The sequence below is a fragment of the Pavona decussata genome, unplaced genomic scaffold (genome assembly GCF_977016875.1).
Source record: "Pavona decussata unplaced genomic scaffold, jaPavDecu1.1 SCAFFOLD_375, whole genome shotgun sequence".
Lineage (NCBI taxonomy): Eukaryota > Metazoa > Cnidaria > Anthozoa > Scleractinia > Agariciidae > Pavona > Pavona decussata.
In genome coordinates, this window is record NW_028145750.1 from 193005 (window position 1) to 202424 (window position 9420).

At 41.0% G+C, this 9420-nt stretch overlaps 1 pseudogene; it reads right to left on the reverse strand.

Moving 5' to 3' along the window:
• Positions 1–4853: 4853 nt before the first annotated feature.
• Positions 4854–6769, reverse strand: LOC146452232 (uncharacterized; annotated as a pseudogene).
• Between the last annotated feature and the right edge of the window lie 2651 nt (positions 6770–9420).

The following is a 9420-nucleotide window of genomic DNA, read 5'->3' on the forward strand; positions in this document are numbered from 1 at the left end:
CAATTTCAATCTCGATATTACTACAAGTTTTCCCAATTGTGTTCATCTCCAGTGTGTTAATAATTTGTGACCTCTCACGCGGAAACTAACGGCTTGCCGTTTTTAAACGGATAACCGTTCACAAGCCGTTTCTCATCCGTTCAGAAAGAATTTGAATCCGTTCAAAACGGAAGTCAAGCCCGTCGAACGTCTGTGTCATCCGTTCACAAAAATTGCCCAACCGTTCGAACGGCTAGTGTACCCGTTCAGAAAAATTTGCATCTGTTCGAGCGGTTTGGTCATCCGTTCACAGAAATCGTCCATCCGTTCGAAGGGTTTGCATCATCCGTTCAGAAAAATTGTCTATCCGTTCAAACAGCTGTGGCACCCGTTCAGAAAAATTTGAATCCGTGCGATTGACTTGGTCATCTGTTCAGAAAAATTATCCACCCGTTCAAAACTTCAGTTAGTTGCACCGTTCATTCAAACGCCTTGGCTGTTTAAATGGCCTTATGCAATGCCTTGTGGCCGGTCTTTTGCGAAATGAAGACACAAAATGTGACCTTGCACAGGAAAACGTACTTTAACGCTTATCCGTTAAACAGGCAATGCCGTTAAGTATCCGTTAGTCATCCGTTAAAGAACTGGATCAAAAACGTTAGAGGCGTTAGCGTACCCGTTAAACGTTCACATCAAACCGTTAGCACCGTTAGCGTAACCGTTAAAGAGAATTTGGTAGCCGTTAGAGCGGCTTAGTAAGCCGTTAGGAAAATCCAGCATCCGTTTAACGTGTAAAGTAGCCGTTAAGAAACTTTGCATCCGTTAGAACAGATGAAGCGCTCTCCATCCTTAAGTCTATCCGCTAAACGATGTCACAAAAACAGTTAATATGAATCTTTTGTTAATTCCCAAGTCCTCTTGCTCTACAATAAGACATCGAGAAATAACACCCGAAACTATTGTGCGTTTTTTAATCAAGGAAATGCTGTTTTCAAGTTTTGATTCGAAAGATTAAAGTACAATCGAGCATAATTATGTGCAGCGTACTGGTAGCGATCGCGCGTGTTTCCATTCTTAGCTTCTTCCATTTTTTCGCTTCTTTCACCGTTTATTACTGGGTTTAGTGGACAGGTATTCCAGTCATCTGTCAGAGGAAGACACAGTTACAATTTGAAATGAAGAAAACGTGACATTGCCTTTTGAGATTCGATGATCTCGATAATATTTATGCAAATGTGTAACGCTACGCCCAAGATGTAAACAAAGTCTGCTCAAAGGCACGCAAACGGCTACGTTGAAGTTTCCCCGGTTCCTTGCCGAATTCTACCGTAAACGTTGTACGTTTTTAAATAAGGAAATGCTTTTTCCAAAGTTTTCATTCGAAAGATTCACTCAAGTATAATCTTGCGCAGCGTACTGCTTTCGCAGCAAATACAGTATTTCAGAAGCGATCGTGTTGCATTCCGCGAAGAAGCCTACACAGGCTAATTTTGAATTTGCATAAAGTTGTTTACTTTGACAGCTAACAGAAGCGCCGGCAACAACCGAGTGTAAACGGACAATCGGTTTCTTCCTCGCTATAAGAGTTTGAAATAGTTAATACTAGGTATTCGTAATGTGTTAATTGAAACCACAAGTTTTCTCTTGATAGCGCCTTGAATGACAGATACAATTTTTGGTTCAGAAACTGAAGCCGACTAAAGCATGCGAGGTGTCCTGGGATCCCAGACATTCTATGGATTGTGTGCGTGTATAAAACAAGGGGTGAAAAGATACAATTTTTGTTTTCATCATTTTAGTATCTGGGTAACTTACCTTGGAAGTCAGATTCTTAGAACACTGAAAATATTTTTCTCTTCGAAAAATTCGAATTAATGAGTCGCGACTCAAGTTCATAAGCCAACTAGAACGAGCGACTCGATTATTTCTCGCTTGGGTTTGATCTGTTATTCGGTTAAGAAAAGCCTTTTTTCAGTCTGTCGTGAATTTGACGCTTGGTTTGTGGGCAGTGTTGGGTTTAGTTTCGTTTGAGTCGCTTCACTTGTTTCCTTCAATCGTTTCGTCTCAGGTTTTCGCTCCTAACTGTAAATCTTTATCGTATTGTTTTCGCCATCAACTGGGCCTTTTTTGTCATAACTCCACCGTTAAACGCTTTCAGGTGGCCGTTAAGCAAACCGTTAAACGCTTTCAGGTGGCCGTTAAGCAAACCGTTTAACGCCTTTGCAGCATCCGTTAGATATTTTGCTCAACCGTTTAATGGCTCAAGCTATCCGTTAGAACTGATTGCGCAACCGTTAGAATGCTTTTGCAATCCGTTAGGCATTGCGTATAATCCGTTAGAACGTTAGAACAAAACGTTAGAACGCTTTGGAAGCCGTTAACCATCCGTTAGCTATCAGTCCATTTTTTACCCGTTTAACGGATAAGCGTTAAAGTACGTTTTCCTGTGCAAGGTCACAAATGGTAGTTTGCGAAATCTTGCTCTAGCCGTGCTTCCTTGCTTTCTTGTCGTAACGTGACATTGATCTCGAACCAAGCGAGAAATTCAGAACCCACTGAAAAAAGTCTCACAGAGCAACGCGACAATACTGTCTTGTGTAAACAACTGTTTGAATTGCTTGCCGCAATTGTTGAGTCGAAAACGTGTTCCTCTGATCCCAGGTAAACTACTAAGAAACGATGGAAGTGGCGATTCAACTCATTTAATGACCCATTGCCATAATCACGGGGAACAGTCTACCAAACGAAGAGAAAAGGGTTTTACCAGTTACGCTTTCTGATCTTTCGGTTACCGCTGTGAATGAAATTTGAGTCACTTGCAAACTCGTTGCCTAGCACGTGACCAACATCTACTTGGTCAACTATCTGATGATTTATTTTTCGTGAACCAAAACTCTCGTCATTTTTTAAAAGGCCTTAGATTTTTTTGCAAAGAACAGTCTAGAACTATGGCATAGTTCTATGAAGCGACGGTTTGTTGCTAGTTGGCCAGCACGGGTGAGAATCACGAGAAGCGTGACATCTCGAGCGACGTGACGCTACGTGTCAACGAGACTCCTGTGATGGACGAAATTGAGTGCTCAATAGACCTGAACCAAGACCCTGACCTGACGACAATTGACACAGACACCCTGAGTAGACTTCGCTCCGAGGAGGACCAATCAGCCGAGACCAATCCAGACTGGGAAGGCACGTCAGCAAGTACTCCACAGGGGGTCGGTGAAGAGCTCATTGGTACTTGTGTTATGCCATCAAAAATAAGAGCAGTCCAGGAGACCCTTATGAAAGAAAGGGAACGACACTTGTGTGCACTTAAGTTACTACCATCTTTCTTCAGTAAAGAAGACTAGCGACAAGTAACACAGATGGCACCCATGAGAAACACTGCCTTGACAGCAACAAACCGAAATCACTTCAAGTATTGGTGATTACTAAGTTTCCCGTGAACACAATGGAAGAAAAAGATAGAGCATGGAGATGCATTAAAGGAAAAATTAATTCAAAGTGCCGTGCCACCCGCAAGCATTTCGCTTAAGAAGTTACTCCGGTTCGTTCATTATAACTTTTATGTAAACTAGAAACTGTAGACTCGGAAAAAAATGCTTTTTTTAAAATCCTTTTGTATGCCTACCTGTTCATTTATTAAAATAGTTGTTTGTTCAAAACTGAGTATAGTAATTTGATGGCGGTATTATCTCTCCGTGTAAACTGTCCTGTCATTGTCGCCGGCGAAGAGGTTTAGCTCTCACGCTTTTTTGTTGCGCTACTCATTTATCTTCTAGACTCTTGTCATTGAAAGACTATTATCTTCTCGTGCCTCATTATTAATTTTCCTCAGACAAAAGATGCAAAACTGAACGCTTAATATTTTAACGCAAGTCAAGCTGTAAAACAACTTATTGACTGACAAGTTGTTTACACGCGCTTTCGGTTGATATCTGGGACTCGGGGACACGTCTATGTATCCCTTGGGGTTTGCCAACGGTAACTTTCAATAGTCACCAACAATTAGAACAACTTACATTCGTCCGGTAATGTACTTGTCAGTAAAATTATTTTGAAATGCGCTGATAAAAACTTAATATTCTTTGCTCGCCCCACCAAAACATCAACAGCCTGCGCTTGTGATTTTTGAGTTTATGTATGCGATTTGTTTATGACGTAGCCTGCTCGCAGGGTATTTATGAATATGCAAATTCGGACAGTTACTTTGATGCTGCTCGCAAACATGACTTTGTAATGCCAGTTTGCTACTCGATTTAATTTTATCTAAAAACAGAATCGCTGGTAAAACATGTCTTTGAAACAAATATAAGGATGTAAGGCGTGGACCGAGAAATGACAATTCGTTTTAAACTGTCTATTGGGAAAAGAGATGCACTAACCGGTAATTTTTACTTTAATTTTCTTTTTTTTTCTAGGCGACAAAACGCCAACAGCTCACGCATGTAATTTGTTTTTCAGCGCAACTTATTTGCGATTAGTTGGACAGTTTTTTTTATGCCGCTTGCAAACATTGTTTTGTAATTGCTACTAATTCAGTTTTTTCATTTGTAGCTCGATTTAATTTGATTAGAATCGATGGTTAAACATTTGTTTGGATGCAGTATTAAAAAGCCTGAACCGAGAAACAGCAATGCTATTTGTCAGCGAAAAAAAGATCTTAGCGGAGCGATAAATAGACGCTGTTTAGAATCGCTTAAAGCCCGGTCAAACGGTCGTGATAGTTGATATGATAGCCTCAACTATCACGCATGTTTGAACTATTATTCACTATCATCAGATTTTACCAAGTATCATGCAGTTTGGACGCGTTGAAATTCGACGTGATAGTTCATAATAATAATAGATAGAGCGAAAAGGCTCTTCGCTGGACTAAGAAAAAGACGGGCTGCTACAAGTCTACGAAAAACCGAAATAGAAATAAAGCTTTTAGCGCGCGTTTTGATCGAGGTTCGACTATATTATTTGGGCATATTGGGTAAACGCTGTAAACTCACTGCTGGTCATGACTTTTATTGCATGTGGTGGCTCCTAAAAGAGCCGTTTTTTGTGCTATCTGTTGAGTGCAATGTCGAACGCTCGATTTTTCCCTGCGAGGTGCAAGGCAGGGCGGGAGTTCTTAAAAGAACTGTTTTGTTTTCAAGGCGCCGGGGCAACCAGATCTTCCATTCCAGGCTTGCAGAACTGACGGATCTCTCGATACAGATACTGCTTTCGTTCTTGGGATAATCCTTGGGGATTGACCTTGGCTGGAAGCACGGCGGGTGGCAGAATGGTGGAGTTCTTCAGGAGTTGCAGAGATTGTTCAGGAGATGAGCTGTACAGTTTAAAATAAAGTTTCCCAGGTTCTTCTTTAGAAAATCTGAAATGGTGGAACTTTTTGATGTTTGGAACCTTGACGAAGTATTGTTCCAAGAACGCTGACCAATTATAAACCGGCACAATGACCTTCCCATCGTGTGTCCCAACAAGCTGGGCTTTGTTTACTCCAACAGCGCTGGACGACTCAACCATCTGGGCAAGTTCGTAGAGAGAAGAAACGTAACTGACTTTGTATGATCTCTTGATGATTCCAAAGCAACGATCGGGACCAAACTTTGTGTGACCGGCAATTAAAAAAGAATAACAGATTGAGTCATGAAGTTGCTGTATTGTTCTCCATGCCAGGTACCAAAGGAAGAAATTGTTCTTATTCTGTCCGGAACAGTTGTCAGCATGAAGTTTAACATGAGTTTCGCCAGATCATGGTTGTGAAAGTAATGATGAACAAAGCTTATTGTAATGTTTGCTCCTTTACCAATGTCACTTGCTTCGTCAATTAAATAGTTAACTTGGCGAGGGATCGCTTCGCACATGACGCCGAAAATTCTGCATTTCCGTGGCGTTTTAAAGTAGATTGGGCCTGGCTGCATCGGGTTACTGGGGATGTGAACCTTCTGGGCAAAGCCAAATGAGTAGTGGATGGTTGTGTCAAGGGAACGTGCATTGCGTAGATCATCCAACTCGATTGCCTTTTCATATTGCTCAAAGTTGGTTTTAGCCTCCGCACAAGCGCTCCTGTAGAAATCTCTCTCTGACTGTACACAGTCTAAATGTTCTTGCTGTGCCAAGACGCACTCGGACTTCTCCCGATCTGGAAGGTTTGCAGAACGCACGAGTTTCGATGTGTTTTGCTGGCAAGTAAGGCACAAGTCTGTCATAGGTTTGGCAACGACAACACTAGGATGAAACTGTTCCCATAATTTTAAAAATGTGGTGTAGCAAACAGCTTTTTTTGCCGTTTCATCACATGTTCCTTTAAACGCGCTTCAACGTGGTTGGTAAGAAAGTTCTTGACGTCCTCGGTTACGGTTTGTGGCAACGTGTTGAGAGGTAGCCTCTTGCGGTTTCCATGTACCCTTTGACAACTTCTGTGTTCTTCATAGTGTTCTTTTAATCTGCGAAACCTTGAGTAGCTTATGCCATAAGTGTTTAAGAACATTTCTTTACAGATCGGACGGTTCAGGTAAAGAAAATTGCAGCGCGCACTTCGCTTTCTTTTTTCCCCAATGACATCGATCATCGTGAACGCTTGGATGTTCGCCAGTATGACGAGGTCGAGCTGTCCATGTGATAACTCCAGGCAGTTGTTTAAATTACACAGCACAACTTATTACTGAAATTGCTGAGAACAGTGGCCACCTTTCACACCCTGAGAACACTCGCATCCTTCTTCTAGAAACTTCTTAACTTTTTCTACGATTTCCTCGCTGTCAAGTAAGTTATCAGCTAACTCGCATTCCGCCATGGTCTTTGCTTAGAGTTTGATAATTGCGAATACGAATGGCACGTGAGTTTACAGTGTAGTTGTCACGACAACGCGCCTACATGTCCAAGTGATTGATACGAATTAGTTGTTGTAATCATGTTGCGTTACCTGTCACAACTGTTAAGAACTCTATGCAAATTTTGGCCAGTTTTCGCACAGCATCTCATTTTTGAGTCATGCTTGAATGAGCAACAACAATGTATCCTTGCAGTTTCTTTGATTTTAAAAACTGTTTGAAAGTCTAAAAAAGTCAGTGTGGGTTAGCATTGTGATAACAAGTGAAGCTGCCAGATGTAGAAGGAAAAAAACTTGAATAGCAGTATTAAAAGAGTATGTATTTTAATTTTAGTAAACAATGGACTGGGTGGCATGTTTTTGGCAAACAACCACGACCGTCAGGCGACGCGTTGACGAGTAATCTTTGCATTTGGCGGTATTTTAAAAGGCATTTTTTGCTGTAAAGGTGAGCGTTTAGCGAGCGGTTTGCGTAGCGAAAGTAATAAGCATTAATCTTTGGTCTGATTTGTTTGCAGCCAGTCATTAACAATCCATTTGAAACAATATATAAATAATTATTGCTAAAACATGAGCCGTTCTACAGTTAATGGTTATCCGTTAGTTCCATTCACAGCCAGTCATGACAATCCCTTCTCCCGTGCATTATCATCCGTTCGAAATAATATTAAATTTTTACTCGTTCCATTCAGCCGTTCAGGTCTACCGTTCGAAATTTTTTTAGCCGTTCAGCCGTGATTACCATCCGTTTTAAACTTTTGACAAGCCGTTCAGCCGTTCAGAACCATCCGTTTGAAATTTTACTCCTGCCGTTCAGCCGTTCAGGTCTACCGTTCGAAATTTTTTGTAGCCGTTCAGACGTGATTACCATCCGTTCGAAATTTTTCACTAGCCGTTCAGCCGTCATACCAATCCGTTCGGAATAAATTATCAGCCGTTCAGCCGTTCGGTTTTATCCGTTTCAAATGGCTTTGTGGGCCGTTTCTTACCTGTTCGACAGCTGTGCGTTTCACCCGTTGAACAGAAAGCCATTAGTGTACGTTTTCGCGTGAGAGGTCACATTTTCTGTAAGAATTATTGCTAATGCTATTGAAAAAAATACACCATGAAAAAAAATTGCTTTAGGCGGTCTCTTAACTTTGACCAGGCAGCTCCTTTGTTTTACAAAACTACTCCATTGTAACTTTACCGGCATCCTGAAATAAAGATAAAATAACCGAAATTTTTTTAAATTGTTTATTGCTTTGTCCAAGGGTAACACTTTATAGATTAACTGTGGTGAAGGTGAAATTGGGAATTTGTGGAACTTAATTACAGTGTAAAGACAATCTTCCTTCTTGATATTTTACACACCACTCACCTCCTTGATCTCCCCTTTACAAGAAATGAGCATCGTTCGGGACACTTGGAGGGAAGGAGTACTCCGCCTCTGGAGGCCCTATTTCATTCCTCTAGAAAAAAAAGATAAAGCTTATTATAATTATTTAAAAACCGGGTGCAAGGAACTAAGAGAAATAACAATTCATAGGCAATTAACCAGTCTGGCATACAAACACTTTTCACTTGGGAGTTGGGGTGGGGAGGAGGTTGAGACGCTTACAAAGAAGCCTTCCCTGAGGGAAAATTATCATTCACAAAGTCCATATGCCAAGAGAGATCTCAAAAATGTGTTTGCGAACCATTATGTAATTTATACAAACCACTTTGTCACTTTGTCCCCTCCCTCCCCCCACACACCTTATTTCCCCTTCCCCGAATTCGCAAAACTGTTGTGCATTCATTATGGAATTACCAATGTTTTGATATGGCGGGCCACAGTTACAACATGACAATATTTTGTAAGTGAAATTTACAGCTGCCAGAGTAACATAAGAGGATAGGTTACAGCGCTTACCAGTAGACCATATAGGCCCCTTTCCCATTGCAATCTCTCTGAAGTTATTTTTAGATCGCCCGCGAGATCCAGTGTCCCAAGAGGGTCAAGTGATAGCCAATCATAGAGCCTGAATTTCACCCACTGAGCCGCTTGCCACGCAATACTACGCCTCTTTCGCGAATTGATCTTAAAACAAAATGGCAGACCATGCATATGGGAAGCCGTACCTGCATATGTTTTGTGCACGAATGTTAGTTTAAAGTAGGCTGTATTAGGACAAAGCAGATTGGAAAACAATAGCTCCGGCAGGATTTGTTTTAGAGCCCAGCTATGCGGAAATTATGCAATATAATTACTTGGCGAAAATTGAAAGTCATGATTGAACAGGCAAATACAAACATCACAACCTAGGCACAAATTTCGATATTCTTGTGAGTACAAAATCCCTTCAGTCATTAAGATCTACGTTCTATTTACTTTCTAATCACGTATGTAGTTAAGAGATTCGCTTGAAGAAAGGCGAGAAACAAATCTTTTTTTGTGCAAGTGTGTTACATTATATTTGGCTGTCGAAACATTAAAAGCCGCGATTGAACAGTTAAGTATAAACTTCACAATCTCGGCATGAATTTTGATATCTTTGTCACAGTGAGTACAAAATCCCTTCAGTCTTGAAATCTACGTTCTATTTACTTTCTAATCACGTATGTAGTTAAGAGAGTCATTTAAAAGAAAGGCG